This window comes from Xyrauchen texanus, chromosome 21, assembly GCF_025860055.1.
Source record: "Xyrauchen texanus isolate HMW12.3.18 chromosome 21, RBS_HiC_50CHRs, whole genome shotgun sequence".
NCBI lineage: Eukaryota > Metazoa > Chordata > Actinopteri > Cypriniformes > Catostomidae > Xyrauchen > Xyrauchen texanus.
The window spans coordinates 36,174,608-36,183,242 of record NC_068296.1 but is presented as its reverse complement, the minus strand read 5'-3'; the positions used below and the strand labels follow the sequence as shown (position 1 = coordinate 36,183,242).

Below are 8,635 nucleotides of genomic sequence, written 5' to 3'. Positions count from 1 at the left end.
ACCGGCAGCGCTGTAGGCTTTGGTTGCCAGATACGAAGTAGTCCTACAGGCTCGGGAAGGGTGTGCCGGGTGACTCCACCAGGTGGCGGCACTCAGCGGGCACAGGTGTGCCATGATCGCATTATCCACCTGGGGTATGGCGGCATATCCCTCGGCCGCACTGCTGAAGGATCGGGTTCGGGCAGTGAAAAGTGCCTTCCACGACCTCGTCAGCTCGTCATGCAGCTCCGGGAATAAGGGGACTGGTGGGGGGCATGGCCGCAAGTGGTGCACTGACCCCAAGAACCAGTCTTCAATTTGCGAGTGCTCAGGGGCAGGTGGAGTGTTCCACTCTAGCCCGACACTTGTGGCAGCCTGGACAAGCATGGAAGTCAGTTCTGCATTGGCCTCAGACTGTGCCAGCACACACGGAGGCGCCAGCCCGGTCGAGTCCTCGGCATCTGACATCACCATAGCGCTCACTGATGCAGCGATCGACATCTCATCCAACCCGCAAGCTCCTAAAGAGACACAGAGCTGGCTGACTCATCCCAGAACTGGATGGGAGCAAAGGAGCGTGTCGGGGAATGAGTGGTCCTTGGGGGATTACCCGGCGGAACCGTGCCCATTGAAGCCGCCGAATAACCTTCAGCCTACACCGGGGTGGCCTCATACCCGTAGGTAGAAGGAGCAGCGGGGAGGGACAGCTGAAGTGGCTTTCCCCCGGAAGAAGAAAAGCCGCGACCGCAATGTTGCCATGGTCATGTTCTCGCAGTAAGAACATGAACCATCCACGAACGCGATCGTGACCAACAGAGGCGGAGAGGTAATGACCACACCCAGGAACTACACAGAGACCTAAGGGCATCTTTAAAATGATGCGTCTTTAAAAAGACGTTCATCGTCACTGTGTTTGCTCTAATAGAGGAAATATACTCTTTAGAGGAGAAATAAACTCTTTTAGCGCTGTCGAAGCGCCCAGGGGCATACTCTGCACTGAGCGTGCAGATGAAGAGAAAGCCGCTGGAATGCACCGTACATCCAACAGCAAACGCTTCTTGAAGAAGTGAATGGAACAGCAGTGGAATTCAGCTCGCTGATACACAACCGCTCCGAAGAAAAAATCGGAATGCATTCCAGCTCCCTTTTATACCCGTATGTCTGGGGGAATGGTATGCAAATTCCAATCGCCAATTCTCATTGGCTTTTTCTCAAAGATATGAGGTGTTTTGGAGCCCTCAAGAGTGACCCCTAGTGTCACTACATCTACACAACGTCGAGTGAGTGACAGAAGGGGAACAACTGATTTCATGACGATAGCTGGACACCACTTGCTTAATTAAACATGCAATGCGATGAGGTCATATGAGAACAATTTATACTACCATTTGAAATGTTTATCATTGCATAATGCATACTATTTCAAATTATATTTTTACATTGTAAAATTAGTAGGCACTATACAGGTTATGCAGTGCAGTATTAAGAAAATATTCAGTTAGTTTCCCATTTCTAAAATAGCAAAATCTTTCTATGCACAGCCTCCATAATTAAAACCGGTTCTGAAAGGTTGACAGTGAAAGTGCGTGGGATGCACTCTGTCAAAATAAAGTCTTTTCACTCTTCCTCTTTCGTCTCAAGCGGAAAGTCAAGATTTCCTTCCAAAGTTCCAGTTCCTAGGAGTGTGGTTCGATGTCCTCCCTCCAAAAACAGTTCTGTGGAAACACAGCAGCAAGCAGCTTAAGCACTGGGGGGAAGGGATTGGGAAAAGAGAGAGTCAGGGTCACCAAGATGTGAGGGCCCAGTCTCTCTTATACACAAGTGATTCAAATTCAACAAGCTTTATTGGCATTGCATAAAGTGTTTACATTGCAAAAGCATTAATAAACATGGTAGATAACTATACACATATGTTTATATATACACGTTTATATATATATATATATATATATATATATATATATATATATATATATATATATATAAATGTATATACATACATATATATGTATTATATATACATACATACATACATACACACACACACACACACACACACACACACACATATGTTGTGTTTCCATGTTTTTGGGGACTTTCCATAGACATATTCTATCCCCTAAACCTAACCCTACCCCTAAACATAACCCTCACAGAAAACATTCTGCATTTTTACATTTTCAAAAAACATAATTTAGTATGATTTATAAGCTGTTTTCCTCATGGGGAGCGGCAAAATGTCCCCACAAGGTCAAAAAATTCGGGTTTTACTATCCTTATGGGGACATTTGGTACCCACAAAGTGATAAATACACGCTCACACACACACACACACAGGTTTAACACTGGCTGGAGAAAGAAAAAAACAGCCAAGCAAGGGAAAGCAGCCAAAAAGCACTTGTACTAGGGAGAGGGAGGGATTGGAGGAGGAGGGATCAGTGCTGTGGTTGGCTCTGCCTATGGACAGACTTCGGATGGATCGAGTTACACCATTTGCCGTGCAGTAGTTTGTTTTTCTCCCGCTCAGCATAGACAGCAAGAGACACTTAAAGCTTCACTTAAGAGTTGTTGCAAGCCAAATAGCGCAAAGAGAATCGCGGATTCAGATGAGGTGAGTTGATTTTTGCGCTGGACATGCATCGTTAGGAGTGTCCGAACCTGTACAAATGGAAAAGAGAGAAATAGTTGACAAGAAAAAGATTTCCAAAACATCAGAAGTGTTCTTATGTGCAGCGCAAAAATAGAAACTGAGCTATTTTTATTCACCCTGTTGCCAGTTCACTTCGATTTCGATCGTAGTGCTCACTTAATACGTCGCGCGCTCTTAAAAGTTCTTCATTCTGTAGACTCGATGTCGTGAGGTAATTACTTAGTTGGGTTTATTATTTGATTTGGTTTTGGTGAAGTGAATGACTGGGGGATGGTGGTAGTAGAAGTAGAGGAGGAGAGGGAGGAGGGTCTTGGTGCTATTTGATCGGTGCGCTTTTGAAGATCACAAAGCTTTCAGAGCCCAAGGACAAGCTGGACGAGTCCCGCGGATCCCTGGAATTGTTTTGCGTGATTCAGATAAAACAAACACATAGGGATCTTCTGGGTTTATGGACCGGGCTGCACAAGTGCTATCTAATCTCCACTGGATTTAATAGCGTGAAACACTTTGGAATATAACGCGGAGCTGAGAGTATCGTAGACTACATGCTCGTTTGGAAAACATTCAGGTAGGATTTCTGTTTTCCCTTTTATCACTTTTGAGTGGAAATGTGATGTCAAACATATGGAGTATATGAGTCGCTTGTTGTAACGGGACTCTCTCTGTATATTTATATATATATATATCAGTTAATTCATAACTACTGGTCGCTTTTGTTTTGATTTAGGTGACTTATTGTACTTAGGATCTTGATGAAAGAAAGGCGTGTAATACTGTCACATAATGTTTTTACAGTGCGTTAATTAAAAAAGAAAAAAACAGGTGCATAAACTGCATTATTTTATATAGCCTATTGCTTGTATTCGGTTGATTTTTTCTTTATCAGATAAAAGGCTTATACGTATATTTAAAAATTATTTTCTTAATATTCTTTAAGCGTTCCATCACCCAATAGTATCGTTTGTGTCTTTTAATGTAATAAACGAGATAGATGGGACAGGTTAAATCAAATAATATGACTTATTCTGCATAGTGCACATCTGAACCCTTGTGTCCCGGTGAGCAATTAAAGTTGGTACTAGGAGTAAAAAGATTTAGTGCCATAAATGCATTGAATTAACCTTTGCCTTCCACGCTGGAAGTTGAATGTCCTATAAACTGATACGATTTTTATATTACGCAAATAATCTAATAATGATCAGTAGCTGTTAGAAGCCGCTGGGGTCGGGACAGCTGAGATTTTTTAAATAGGGTTCGTGTTTGTAATTTATGAAAAAAGAAAAGAAAAAATAGGCCGTCCGAAATTGTTTCGCGCACGCGCTCTCACTCACATATACGGATGAATTAGGGGCTGTTCACAGCGAACGTGTTTTTGCCTTCGTCTACTCTGTTTTTGCCATTGTTTTCCTGTGTAAACACGCGCTGCATTAACGTCCATATCTGCTGCACCGTGTCTCGCTGTTTCTTCAGTGTCTCACGGAGGACTGGCACATTTTTAGACACTGTGTCAAGTTAATATAAGCTTCAGGTTTCAAAAATGCATGCCGAGACACCTGCGTTCTGTATCAGTCGTTGACCTGTGTCTATATTGTTTTTTATTTATTTATTATAAAACATTTTTAGCGCAGGAGTCACACAGATTTAACGTTCTGAACAAGTTCAGTTTGCAAAGAGGGGACTGTTACAACTATTCCAGATTGTTCTGCAACAAGCAGATTTCAGCACTTGATAAATGACAATGATTTTTCCCTTCTGCTGTAGTGTGCTGAGGGGCCGCCGTGCTTTGTGTGCTTATTGTTAGTTAAGAATGTTGCCTACAACGCTTACATAAAATACAGCCTCAGAATCAGAATATAAGCTCCAGGTGAAAGAGAAATATGACAGGAATATGTTACTATTGTATACAACAAATCCTCAGAGTTATACAATTCTGTATCATATTATAATGGCAAACTGGACAACAATAAATCATTTTTGGGTTATAAAATTAATAAATAACAACTGAATTCCAAACTGTTACAGGGTGAAGCAGTAGGTTTTACACACCCTGTTTTTTATTATTGTATTATGGAAAAACATGCATTAATTATCTTTAACTAGAACTTTTATTTAATTAATCACTTTGCATGCACTTGCTACAATGGTTGATAGGATACATGTAAAATTTAGGGTACAAATTTTACATTTTAAGAAAATTTAGGGTAAATTTTCTAAATGGGGCCCCAGCTTGGTCGGTTGCTTGGGACCTCAGAAATCATAAACACGCCCCTGATAATGATAATCAGTAACTTAATAATGGCTATTGGTTTGAACAATTTGAAGGGGTGCTAGGTGTAGAGTCCGACTGAGAGAGAGAGAGAGAGAGAGAGAGAGAGAGAGCAATTGCGTTGCTCTTGATGTGTTGTGTGGGTTTGGAGCCCATTTCCCAGCAGAACCCATTACCGACCAACAGTCCTGCGCCTGTTACAGCTCTCTGTTGTCTTTATGCATTTACTGCGAACTCAAGAGATTCGCCACGGGTCCACCGTGAATGCATTGATTCACATGCCCTGTACCGAGAAAGCGTTTTGATCCGGTTCCGAAGCAGAAAGTATTTTGTTTGGAGATGCTTGATGAATGTTCCTCCGCTCTGAAGCGCAAATAGAGCCAGATTACATCAACATCTTCTGAAACTTCATCGTGAAGCAGTTTTAGTGTTTGTGTGCATAAAGCCTGTCGCAACAGCTGGCCTCAATGTGCCCACTAAGCCCACGACAGTGCTGCTGTCTTCTGTTTAGCCTCGGTCAGGCTTGAGGAACTGATTTAACCTTTGAAGCATGGAGGTCTCTGCAGTGCCCTGGACCGCATAGACCTTGAGCCTGTCCATTGTTCCCTTCACACACACTCACACACACCTGCAAGAGATGGATGTGGGGAGTTAAGTTGCACAGGTGGGATGGTGACTTGGAGGAACAAGTTGGGACTTCTCAGCTGTAATCCTGCTGTAAACAACTTTATGATTTCAGTGCTCTAGTGTGGGAGAGCTGTAATCTCAGCGTTAGACTCTGATCAGACTCAAACCACACAAGTTGAAACTAGTGGTTAACCGATATGTTTTTTTTTTTATTGCAGATGCCCATATTTAGAGAACAGGGTGACTGATGCCTGATATAATGCCTATATCCATATATAATTTTACCATAAATAATCAACAGAAACTTCTGTTGCCTGTACCTCGCTGACTGCACGCAAAAAAGAACATACAGCAAAATGTGTTTCTAATTTCATGACTGAATCACTAATTAGTGCAATTCTTCTTAATGAGTCAGTCAAACATATTGGTGACTCAAACTGAGTTGATCACAGGAGTCATTAGTCTGAGTCATGGATTGAATCAACTCGCTTCCTCACCGAATTGGCTCTGATGACTCACTCGCTCACTGAACCGCAGGTTGTTATATCCGACTGTAAATATGTCGAGAATAGGTTATATAGAATAGATACTGATGTTTTTAGATGGATCGGGTATTGGTCCGACGAGCCCGATCCAAATCTGATACAGTGTGTTTGTCATGTTCATTCCTGTCAAGTTCAAAAATGACATAAAAGAACCATAAAAACACCATTGAAGTAGTTCATATGACTAGTGCATTTTATTCAAAGCCACTAGAAGACAAGTGATAGCTCTGTGAATCACAAAAGTTGTGTTTAATAAGTAAATATATAATATGCACGTGCAGCGCCAGTGCGTTATTGAATAGCGCTGCTCTGTTTACACACAAACACACACACACTTTTGGCTATTTTTAGATATAGATGCTCAATAGTTCGGTTCACTTATAATATGCATTTAGGACGGCACCGGAGGTGCATTTTACCAGAATTTGAATAAGAAGCGAATTAAACTACTGTGAACTTGCTTACAAACAGACACATAACAGGACTTCCTGGAGAGATCAAAATGTCAAAACAAAAGCCTGCAGGTTTTAAAGTTAAAAGCATTTGGCAGACACTTTTATCCAAAGCGACTTACAGTGCACTTATTACAGGGACAATCCCCCTGGAGAAACCTGGAGTTAAGTGCCTTGCTCAAGGACACAATGGTGGTGGCTGTGGGGATCGAACCGACAACCTTCTGCTTAACAGTTTAGTGCTTTAGCCCACTATGCCACCACCACTCCACAGGTGTGCCCCGCTTAACAGGGGCGGCTGTGACTCAGGTGGTAGAGCTGGTTGTCCAACAGTCGCAGGGTTGGCGGTTAGATTCCTGGCCCACAGGAACAAAGTGTCCATGGGCAACACACTGAACCCCAAGTTGCTCCCAATGGCTTGCTAGCACCTTGCATGACAGCTCTGCCATCATCGGTGTGTGAATGTGTGTGTAAATGGGTGAATGAGATTTGAATACTGCTAAGGTTAAAAAGGTGCTATATAAGTGCAATTTACCATTCGAATTATTAATAAATACAAAATTGCCTTCTTTTCTACTGAACACTTAGACTGGAATTACTGTTAATTTTGCTGCAGTATTATCCAGAAGACTAGATAACAATTCATTTTTCTTACTATTACTGTCTGTTGTTCATATAACAATGGAAAGTTAAAGATTACAGTTTTAATTGTGTTGTTTTGGCTTTTCAAGTTGTTAGGCCCAATTTCGGGTTGGAAAGGCCATTTATACAGTACTTTGGCCAATGGAGCACAGTTATTGGTTGATGCTGATCTCAAAATGGACAAAAGTAATCAGAATAATCGACTTGCCCAACTAAGGTAGTTGAAACCACACATGTCAAAACAGTTGAGATATCTACTGTATATTTAGCCCATTCACAATATCATAACCAGGCCCATTTGGAATCTGCACTCAGAATTCAGCAGATTTGGTACATAGCACATTTGTTTAATAAATATTTTAGCTAATTCAATAATCGCTGTGTCTCATTTCGAAGGCTGCGTGCTAGGTAGGACGTGTCCTTTGAAGGTATACTGAATGTCCTCCTTTTAAACAAGCCTCGTTTAAATGAGACGGCATTCGGAATGTAACATGGTTGCTTTGATAGCATGCCACTTTTTAACCAACGGGAGCACTTTGAGTGAGAAGGAAACAAAGTCCCTCTGGAAGGGAATGCATGAAGTACATTTTAGGAGACTTATAATGATGTAAAGAGAAAGGAAAATAGATTTTACATGTGTACTTTTACTCTAATACGTTATTTTAATTATATATTCATATAATTATTAGGGCTGTCAATCAATAAAAAGTTTTGATCGAATTAATTACGTCGTGTCCCGATTAATTAATCGTGATTAATCGCATATAAAAATATTTGCTGAGAAAGCCCCTCATAAAACAATAATTCAATATATAATGATTATACATATTTATATCAATATATAATTATACATAGTTATCTTTAAATATTTAAAAATTATATATATATATATATATATATATATATATATATATATATATATATATATAATAAAAAATATTCTGATAATTACAATGCATTACATTCCTGTAGCAGAAGAGTTAATCATTGATAAGACAATACAAAAAGCGGCTTTAGAATACAATGTATTGTTTACTACCATATTATTGATCATAAACCAATCATTGGCATACAGTTCACAGCAATCCATTTCACAAGTGAATTTGTCAGTCAGTTGGAGATTTATTATGAGGGCTTGTTTAATAAGGACCCAGTCAATTTAGACCTACGTCGGACATGCTTGTGTAGCGTCTTGGGTGTGCTGTGTCATAAACATAAATTTTTAGGTCACTGTTTCTAGTTAAATCTAGTTTAATACTCAATCTTTAAACACAGCTTGAGATCCCTTAGTTCGGATTTGCGCTCCATCAAGTGTTTTGAATGCTATAATGTAACGCATGTTTGTGTTGTTCTGCCTATTGAAGTGTTTTCTTCACCGTATAAACTGTGCGTTGCTCATACAGATGAATTTTCACTTACTGCCCTCTGGAGTAAACAGGTGGTACTACAAGCTTGCATTTCTGAGGAATCTTCC

At 40.5% G+C, this 8,635-nt stretch overlaps 1 protein-coding gene across 5 annotated transcripts in view; it reads left to right on the top strand.

The window, feature by feature from the left end:
* The first annotated feature begins 2,411 nt into the window (after positions 1-2,411).
* The window catches only part of LOC127661425 (semaphorin-6D-like), a 28,843-nt gene continuing 22,619 nt past the window's right edge, over positions 2,412-8,635 (top strand). For 2 of the 5 annotated variants that reach the window (XM_052152127.1, XM_052152125.1), the window contains exon 1: positions 2,412-2,590. The gene's annotated coding sequence lies outside the window, so the exon portion shown is untranslated. Of the gene's footprint in view, positions 2,591-2,995; positions 3,198-8,635 lie in introns of those variants that run through there. The other 3 variants (XM_052152129.1, XM_052152128.1, XM_052152126.1) reach the window with 2 other exon arrangements.